At 37.1% G+C, this 9,031-nt stretch overlaps 1 long non-coding RNA gene across 1 annotated transcript; it reads left to right on the top strand.

The window, feature by feature from the left end:
• The first annotated feature begins 3,204 nt into the window (after positions 1-3,204).
• Positions 3,205-5,202, top strand: LOC309481455. The gene is made up of 3 exons (XR_014200019.1): positions 3,205-3,527; positions 4,152-4,228; positions 4,658-5,202. It is a non-coding gene; the product is annotated as an uncharacterized lncRNA (long non-coding RNA).
• Positions 5,203-9,031: the final 3,829 nt, after the last annotated feature.

Raw genomic sequence — 9,031 nt, 5'->3', positions numbered from 1 at the left:
AGATTAAGAAAGGACATTTTGGGTACTAAAAAAGCTACTCCCTTAATTTCTACAAAATAGCAGCGGAATTTCCATGAATTAAAAGCAATTTTACCCGCAGGCAGCATCGTTTCTACTAGCAGCAGTGATTCATTCAGCGTCTGATGAGATCGTAGACAGCTGTTATTTGCACACGCACCAGCGCGTGGCACACGTGAGTCATTACTGGCAACAGAACCAGGAACTACTGTATAAGCAGCGCTTAATATAGTGTTATTATGCCAAAATACTTATTTATTTAGTTTTAAATGAAACCATTGTAATCCTGAAAGTATTCCCCCTTTTTTCAAAATGTAACTATAATCTGATTACAAAGTTTTTTGACGTAACTGTAACGGATTACAGTTACTGGATTTTTGTATCCTGATTACATAACGCCGTTACATGTATTCCGTTACTCCCCAACCCTGGCAGTCATATAGTACACTGATAACAGTATATTATCATTGTTCTCCTTTTATAAATTAAAGAGCCCAAAGGTTTTTGAGGTCAGAAAAGTAATACAAATGTTAGAAGAATGTTTTCACTGAAAAACGACTCAAGTAATGCTGCAGATATTGCTGCAAATTTTGAGAAAAGGATGAAAAGAAATGTAATGTCTGTATCCTTTCATTTGCAATAAAAAAAGAAAAAATATGATAAATAAATAAATTCTTTCTTTTGAATTATGTGACACGACAGCACTGGATATATTTCAGAGCTTTTGAGATTGTAGCAGAAATGCAGATTTGTAAATAAAGACTAATGAATCAAAGCACATGAGGCTTAATCAGAGTCAGGAGTCTTACAGCACGCCACAGCTATGAAATGTGAAATCTATTTAAAGTCGATAAACTTTGACTGTATTCATGAAAACTTTAAATTGCTCCACACACCAGCTGCTGCAGGCCTTTAGATCCTAAGTATTGTGTTTAAGCTCAACTGCCCCAATAAATCTCCAGCTGTGTCAATATGTTGAATGTGAAACAGCACCAAACATTTACTGTTGCTCTGGCTGTGCGGTTCCTGTCACACTGATGCTCAAGAGAAAACTCGGTCAGAGAGAAAGACCGGGATTGACTGAAAAGCTAATAATGTACTTTATGCAGCTGTATAAGTGCACACACACACACGCACGCGCACGCACACGCACACGCACACACACACACACACACACACACACACACACACACACACACACACACACACACACACACACACACACACACACACACACACACACACACACACACACACACACACACACACACACACACAGATGTAAAGCAGACACTGCCTGCTGCAGATTTACTGTGTGTGTGTGTGTGTGTGTGTGTTTAAAGGCTTTATTACACACGCTGGAGCTCTGGATACCCATCACTCTCCTTTGCTTCTCTTTGACAAGCTCAAGAGATTTCTCCATCTTAGAAGAATAGTTTCCCTGAAAATGAAAATTCTGTCATTATTTACTGAACCTCAAAATGCTGTTTTTTCCAGGAACACAGAAATTGTGACAAAAAATACAACAGTTTATATTAACCATGACTGTCAAACTCCAAGAAGGACAGTAACAGTTCATAATGTGTCTGCAACCCGGCTCCTGGAGAGATCATGAGGTTTGAGAGCAGAGGGGGAGATTTCAAAGAACTTTAATTCTGCTTTAAGTGTAGTCCGTTTATAGATAGAATTACATTTGTTTGGGTGCACGACTTCTTTAAAGTCTGCATTAAATGAAAATTCCCTATCTTCTATCTTCCCTATCTTCTAAATGAATGTTGTTGATCTTATTGTGAACAATTCATGTTTGTGCAGGTTTTGACCTGGTAATGTTTGATCATCACAGTGTCACATGTCACAATCATTTAGTCCACTTAAACCCACCCCTACAAGCTCATCTTCATCTGCCCAGCCTTACAGAACGAAAATATATTTCCATATATTTATGATCAATATATTATATGGTGTAAATATATAATAAAAAAATATACATTGCGTTAATATATTGTGTTAAATTGTATATTACAATATATTGAATAATACATAAGAATTGCCGCTTTTCCTTTAAAAAAAAACAAAACAATATATTCACACTGTAAAATGTAATTATTTCAGTGTACTTTAAAAACATGAGAAAAACGATTGCTTTAAACTTCTCAAGGATGTTTTCCTCAAAGTTGTAAGTTTCTAATATAAAAAACATACAAAAGACGAACTGAAACTTATCTTAATAAAATAAAAATAAAATCTTAAAGAGCTTAACAGACATCACTGCAATAGAGACTGTATTTTAAATAAAGCATCTTCTGCTGGACTGAAGCACAGGCTCTACTCTTCAGCACAATGGTGACACACACAACTCACACAACAGAAACCCTTTAAATCCCAACAGGACATTAAACACTAACAGATCTCTCAAGATCTCAGCAGAAAACAGCATTACCAGCTTCTCTTATTACTAACAGTTTGACTTTATTTCTGTCAGACATTTACAGAAGTTATTATTGCGAATCAACAGAGGTTTAGATGTTGATGATTTATTGAAAATAATATAATTTCACAGTCGCCATTATGGTGATCAGTGTTTGGGCAACAGCTCTAAAACCTTGTTATAGTTTCACAGTGTTTATAATACAATATTTTAAGCACATTTTATGATCTAACACACTTTTGATCAGCGATAAATCTTGGGATGACATCTAGGCTCAGGATAATTAACAATAATTATGATATCATCAATAAACACACAACAGATTGTCCCCAGATTTTCGCTTGGCTTTTTGAGCCATAATGATTGTGTCTTATAAACACAGTTACAGCAGCCAGAGAAAAACTAAAGCTGAAGAGTCAAGATCCCAACTAAATAAAACACTGATCACCATAATGGTGACTGTTTTTTGTGTGTTTTTTTTTTATCCAATAAATCATCAACATCTAAACCTCTGTTAATTACGTAGAGTCTGGGTTTTGTGGGTCACCATTGTGCTGAAGAGTAGAGTCTGTGCGTCAGTCCAGCAGGAGACCAAGAAACACGGATGATATGCTGGATGTTGCAAATTTACTGAAAATGTAAGGCAATTGTTTTCTAAGTACACTCAACTAATTACATTTTACAGTGTAAATATACAAAAAGCTGCAATTTAGCTTATGTATTATTCAATGTATTGTAATATATAACACATTATATTAATGCAATACACTCTAAAAACTCCTGGGTTATTTCTTCAACCCATTTTCTGGGTTATTTGTGTTGGGTTAAAATTATGGGTTATTTTTTCAGAGAGTAACCATTTTCTGGGTTATAGGGCTAATATTTTGACCCAATTCATGGGTTGTTTGGGTTTCTGGGTTATTTTTCAAAGAGTAACCCATGTTCTGGGTTATAGGGTTGGCTTTCTCTCTCTCGCAGTTGTTCTGGAATTTTCTCACAACAGTCGTTTGAAATAACCGTCGCTTCGCGCTCGATCCGTTTTGGCCTGTGCTTCATCGGTGCAACTTCATCTATATTCAAGGTAAGAGAGTATTTTCAGTGTTGATGTAATGTTAACTTTTCTGTGTCCATGTCCCTGTTGCTAGTTTAGCACCATTTGCTAAAAACAAAACAAAAAAATACGTAGCTACGTTGAGACTAGCGTTATTAGCCGTGGTAATTCTGTGGTTGGCATGTAACCGCGGCTATCACGACAACATCTAGGTCTAGGACAACTCGAGGTAACGTTATCGCACAAGCGGACGCACGCGATTTTGAACACGGTCCTGAGCCGTTGCTGGGTGCCGCGGACAGACCGCCGGTGTGTGTGTGTGTGTCCGTTACACTCATAGAGAATAATGTGTTCGAATTTTAAAGACGCGGCGCTGCGCTTCGCGTCCGGTGTGCGAGCCCCTTGAGAGAGTGCACGTCCGGTGAGCGATACCTCGAGTTGTCCTAGACGCGACGCGGCGCTTCTCGTCCGGTGTGCGAGCCCCATAGCTGCGGCTACAGAGCGCCGAGGCAACACAATAGTTGAGTTATGTTTACCAGCTGTGCCGTGCTTATCATATTATACAGTGCTCTACTGGCTGAAGTAGTGAGAGTTAAAGAAGCGGGTCAAGTCTTCAAATTGTTGCTAACCTCTATATTGCTATGTTTTCTCCAGGTCATTTTGAATGGACAGTTTTGTCGCTGATAAGCTAACTGAGTGGCAGCTGTCTGAGCTGACAGAGAATTTTAGAGGTGAGCATTTTACTCTTATTGCCCTTATATCATCTCTCTATACCTACATTTTTTTTTTAAATAAGACTTAAATGTGTCTGTGCAAGATTTTGTGAAAGTCACAACTTCTTCAACAGTGGGGTATGTACAACCCTAAAAGATTATTGTGCCTTGTCTTTAAGCTGTTATGCATAAGAATGGGCTGTCATTACACTTTTTAATGAAAGAAAATATGTCATTCACACAAAATGGGTAATGTTAATGCTGCAAAAGAACCACATTAGTTAACTAGCAATTTGAAAAAAAAAAAAAAAAAAAAAAAAAAATGCCACTGCATTACCTTAAAAGTGATTATTTGTTAGCTTGATAATGAAAGAGTGTCTGGTGAGTGGTTCACAATTGTCTCGACTTATTAACAATACTCATGTTGTCTTGTTTTCTGTCTTTCAGATAGATGAGGAGGCATTTCTTCTCTTTGATGAGGACACTATCAAAAATCTTGTCCCCAAAGTTGGCCCCAATTCTTCTGAGAAATGTTGTTTATTTTTCTATTTTTATTTCTAATATTGTTATTACAGTGTGACCTAAAATAAATATGAAAATAAACATGTCCAAGTGTGTGTTTTTTCTTATAGATTTTTATTTAATGCAATAAAAATGTAAAAGTGCTTGAAGTGTGTAATATAATGTAAAACAAAGTTTTATTTTCTGAAATAAGGCATACTGGGATAGTGACCCAAGTTAGGTTACTTTTGACCCAACTCCTGGGTTAAAAAGGGACCAACTAATTTTTGGGTTATTTCTACCCAGATGTTGGGTTTTTTAAACCCCACATTTGGGTCAGGTATTTAACCCATAATTTGGGTCAAAAAGCATAACCCAATTTTCTGAGTTGAAATAACCCATAAATTAGTTGGTCCCTTTTTAACCCAGGAGTTGGGTCAAAAATAACCCATTATGGGTTATTTTTGACCCAGGAGTTTTTAGAGTGTATATTATTTAATACATTTTTCAGCGTATTTACAAAATATAATATATTGATCATAAATATATGGAAATATATTTTCGTTCCGTACGGGTTAGAAGTCATTAAAAATACGTCAGCAAAGAGTTTTCAACATATGACAAAGACGTCTTTTGGACGTATCTTTGCTCAGTGGGAGATATAGATTGTGCTGCATGTTAGCTGGCTAATTTTTCTGAAGATCATGATCTATTAAATCACAATAGGTTAAATGAGACACATGTGAAATGCATGTTGATATCAGGTGGTAACAGTAATGCATCTGACCACTTGTGATCGGATCACTGAAAACACATTCTTCTGTCAGGTGTAAACAGGGGTAGATACTCATCTACCTCCATCTATCATTCCACCTTCTCCCTCTCTCTCTCTCTTTCTCTTTTGGAGATTCCCATCAGGAAACCTAATCCCTGGTTGAACTGAGAAGGTCAGAACACAGAAGCTAAACAGATGCTTACATTAGCAGTCCCCAGAGAGGTCAAAGTTTAGTGTCTTTTTATGGGCTTTTGTGCCTTTACTTATAGAACAATGTCTAGCGACAGGAATGTGGAGGAAGAGGGTTGGGAAATGGGATCAGAATATGACACAGTCCAGACTCAAACCATCATATCCAAGAGTCAATGGCTCTTACAGCACAAGCATATGCATTACCCACAGGTAACAGGGATAGATAATCCCTTGCGTTCCAATGCGTTGTTCTGTCAATGAGTAAACAGCATGAATCGTGATATAGCCAGAAACTGCCTGTCTGATGGCTCTCATTGCCACGAGGATAACTTTTTTAAGACTTTGGATGATTTTAAAGCAATTACTTGTGGCGTCTGCCAAATGGGCAAAGTTTTTAATCATGTTGAACATAGCCCAATTGCCGTTGGGCAAACATTTATTTGTGAGAACTGCAAACGCATCGCTGAACTACAAGAATTGGTAATCGGGCTACAGGAAAAGATACAAGAAAGAGACATTATAATTTCAAAACTTCGAGGAAATCAGAAACAACTGCTTACTATTAATTCTACGCTGGTTGAAGATGATGATTCACCTCCGGAGAAAATGGTCTCTTCCACTCCGTTGGTCAACAGCTGGACGAACGTTACAAGGAGAAAACGCAAAGCTGGCAATTCTCTTTTAATACCCCCTGGAAAATCCCTGTTTCGTCCATCTCCAATATCGGAGGTTGATCCTGTCCCAGTTCAAAACCGCTTTGCTTCGCTGTGCGACACTCAGGAAATGAACATGGGTCCATTGGATCCTACCTCGGCCATTTACAGGGAAAACACATTGTGCAGTGGAGAGCGAGAGCGAGAGCGAGATGACCCAGGTTTGTTTTCGTCTTGTGTTTCTCCTGGGCTTCGTAAAGCTGATTGCTCAGTTCGGCCCAAAGAAAATATCAACAATACGTTAATTGCAGCAGCTGGTATGCCTCGTCGCACTCAACTTACACCAAGCACAGTTATTGCTGGAAGTTCAATGGTTCGCAAAGTTAAAGTCCACAATGCAAGAATTCTCTGTTATCCTGGAGCAAAGGTAAAGGATTTAATTGCAGTATTTCCTACAATTAACAAGCAACTCCCTAACATAGAACGATTTGTTATTCATATTGGCTCTAATGACGTCATGGACAGAAACTCACAGATTCTAAAGAAAGACTTTATAAATCTACTTGGCCTTATCCAAGAAGTAGGGATGCTACCTATTGTTTCCGGTCCTATTCCTTCTCTTCGTACAGAAGGTGAGAAATTCAGCCGTTTGTGGTCTCTCCATGTATGGTTACAAAATTATTGTCAAGAAAATGGATTTCCCTTTGTTGATAATTTTGATTCTTTTTGGGGAAAATATGAACTTTTTAGTCGTGATAGGTGTCATCTAAATGAAAAAGGGGCTCATCTACTGTCTTCTCATATTGACTTCCTTCTGAACAATATCAGTTGGAGGGACATTGTTAGGACATCTAAATCAAAAATGGATATTGACAATATTAGCTGCTCATTAATCAATACACAAATGGTCAGATGTGGTACTACATTGCATGATAACACCTCAAATCTTGGGCAAGTAATCCCTACCATAATTTCAAAGCGCTTTTCACATAGACCTTCAGATACATGTGGGCTTTCTAGTTATGCTATGCATAAAAATCTCATACGTATTAATTTATCTAGCAATGTAAGCACTTGTAATTTGCCTATATTAGCTCCTTTACAAACATCATATTGCCCCTCTGATTTTAAAACAAGACAAGGTCTTGGGTTTATGCACATAAATGTTCGAAGCATTATCCCTAAACTTGACATGCTAGACTTGTGGGTAAATGATTCTAAACCCGACATTTTAGTGTGCTCTGAAACCTGGCTTAAATCATCTGATGGTGATGATGTTATTGCAATTAATGATTATAATGTCTTTAGATGTGATAGAGAAAAAAAGGGTGGAGGTGTCTGTATGTATGTGCATAAAGATTTTAAGGCCACAAAATCTTTTAGTAGGTCTGTTTCTAAACAATTTGAGCTTCTTGTTATTAATGTTGAAATCTTTTGTAATGTGTCTGTCTCTGTTGTTGGAGTTTATCGCCCTCCATCTGCTACACATGAAGCAGTCATTTCTATCTTTCAATTACTTATCCCTTTTTTAGAAAATGAGATTGTGATACTTGGTGATTTTAATTTAAATTGGTTATCCCCTTCTTCTGCCTATTTTAGAACAGCTTGTGTTGATATGAACTTGTCACAATTGATCATGGAACCTACTCGAGTTAATTTAAAAGACCCTTCAAGATCAACTCTGATAGACTTAATCCTTACGAATAATCCTCATAAATACCCTCATAGTGGTGTCTTTGCTATGGACCTTAGTGATCATTCTCCTATAGTCTGTGTTAGAAATACTAAATTAATTAAAACTAAACCCCGACTCGTTACAAAAAGGAGTTTAAAAAATCTAGATAATGAAGGATTTCTCTGTGATCTTTATTATTCTGATTTATCAAGTGTTTTTAATATTTCAGATGTGGAACTGGCTGTTGAAAGTGAAACATTTAAAAGTATTTTTAATTCAGTGGCAGACAAATATGCTCCTATGAAGACATATAGAACTAAAGACAGGATAAACCCATGGTTCACTACAGAACTTTCAGAATTATTGCAGTTAAGAAATAAAGCTTGGTCTAAAGCCAGGCAAACTGGACTATGTAGTGACTGGCTTACATTTAAACAACTCAGAAACAAGTGCACCATCTCTGTGAAAAAAGCTAAATCAAGTTATTATTTAAATACAATTTCTAGTAGTCAAGGTGATCCGAGTAAATTTTGGAAAGCCATAAAATATCTAAAACGAAGTTGCCACTCCTCACTGCCAAATACGATTACATTTCATTCTAAAACTGTAAATGACAAAATTGAAATATGTGATGCGTTTAATCAACATTTTGTTACAGCTGGTAATTTGTTTGAGGGTGGAACTTGTAATGATGTGGTGCTCCCAGAAAGGTCTGATTGTATAGATAGAACCAAGTTAAGAGAAACAGCTCTCTCTTCCAATATTTTGTCAGATGAAGTTATGAATCCATCTTTTTCATTTCAGCGGGTTAGCTACGAGGAAGTTTTCAAAGCTCTTTTAACTATTGATATAAAAACTGCTACGGGAGCAGATGATCTTAATCCCTGTCTTTTGCAGCTTGCTGCAACTATTATTGCTGAGCCACTTGCCCACATTTTTAACTTATCCTTGTTAACAGGAATAATTCCGAAGGTTTGGAAGATGGCCCTGGTACGTCCACTTTTTAAATGTGGTGATCCCAAAGA

The sequence above is a fragment of the Leuciscus leuciscus genome (assembly GCF_965113295.1).
Source record: "Leuciscus leuciscus genome assembly, chromosome: 18".
Lineage (NCBI taxonomy): Eukaryota > Metazoa > Chordata > Actinopteri > Cypriniformes > Leuciscidae > Leuciscus > Leuciscus leuciscus.
The sequence above is the reverse complement of the archived record's forward strand: the minus strand, read 5'-3'. Positions and strand labels throughout refer to the sequence as shown.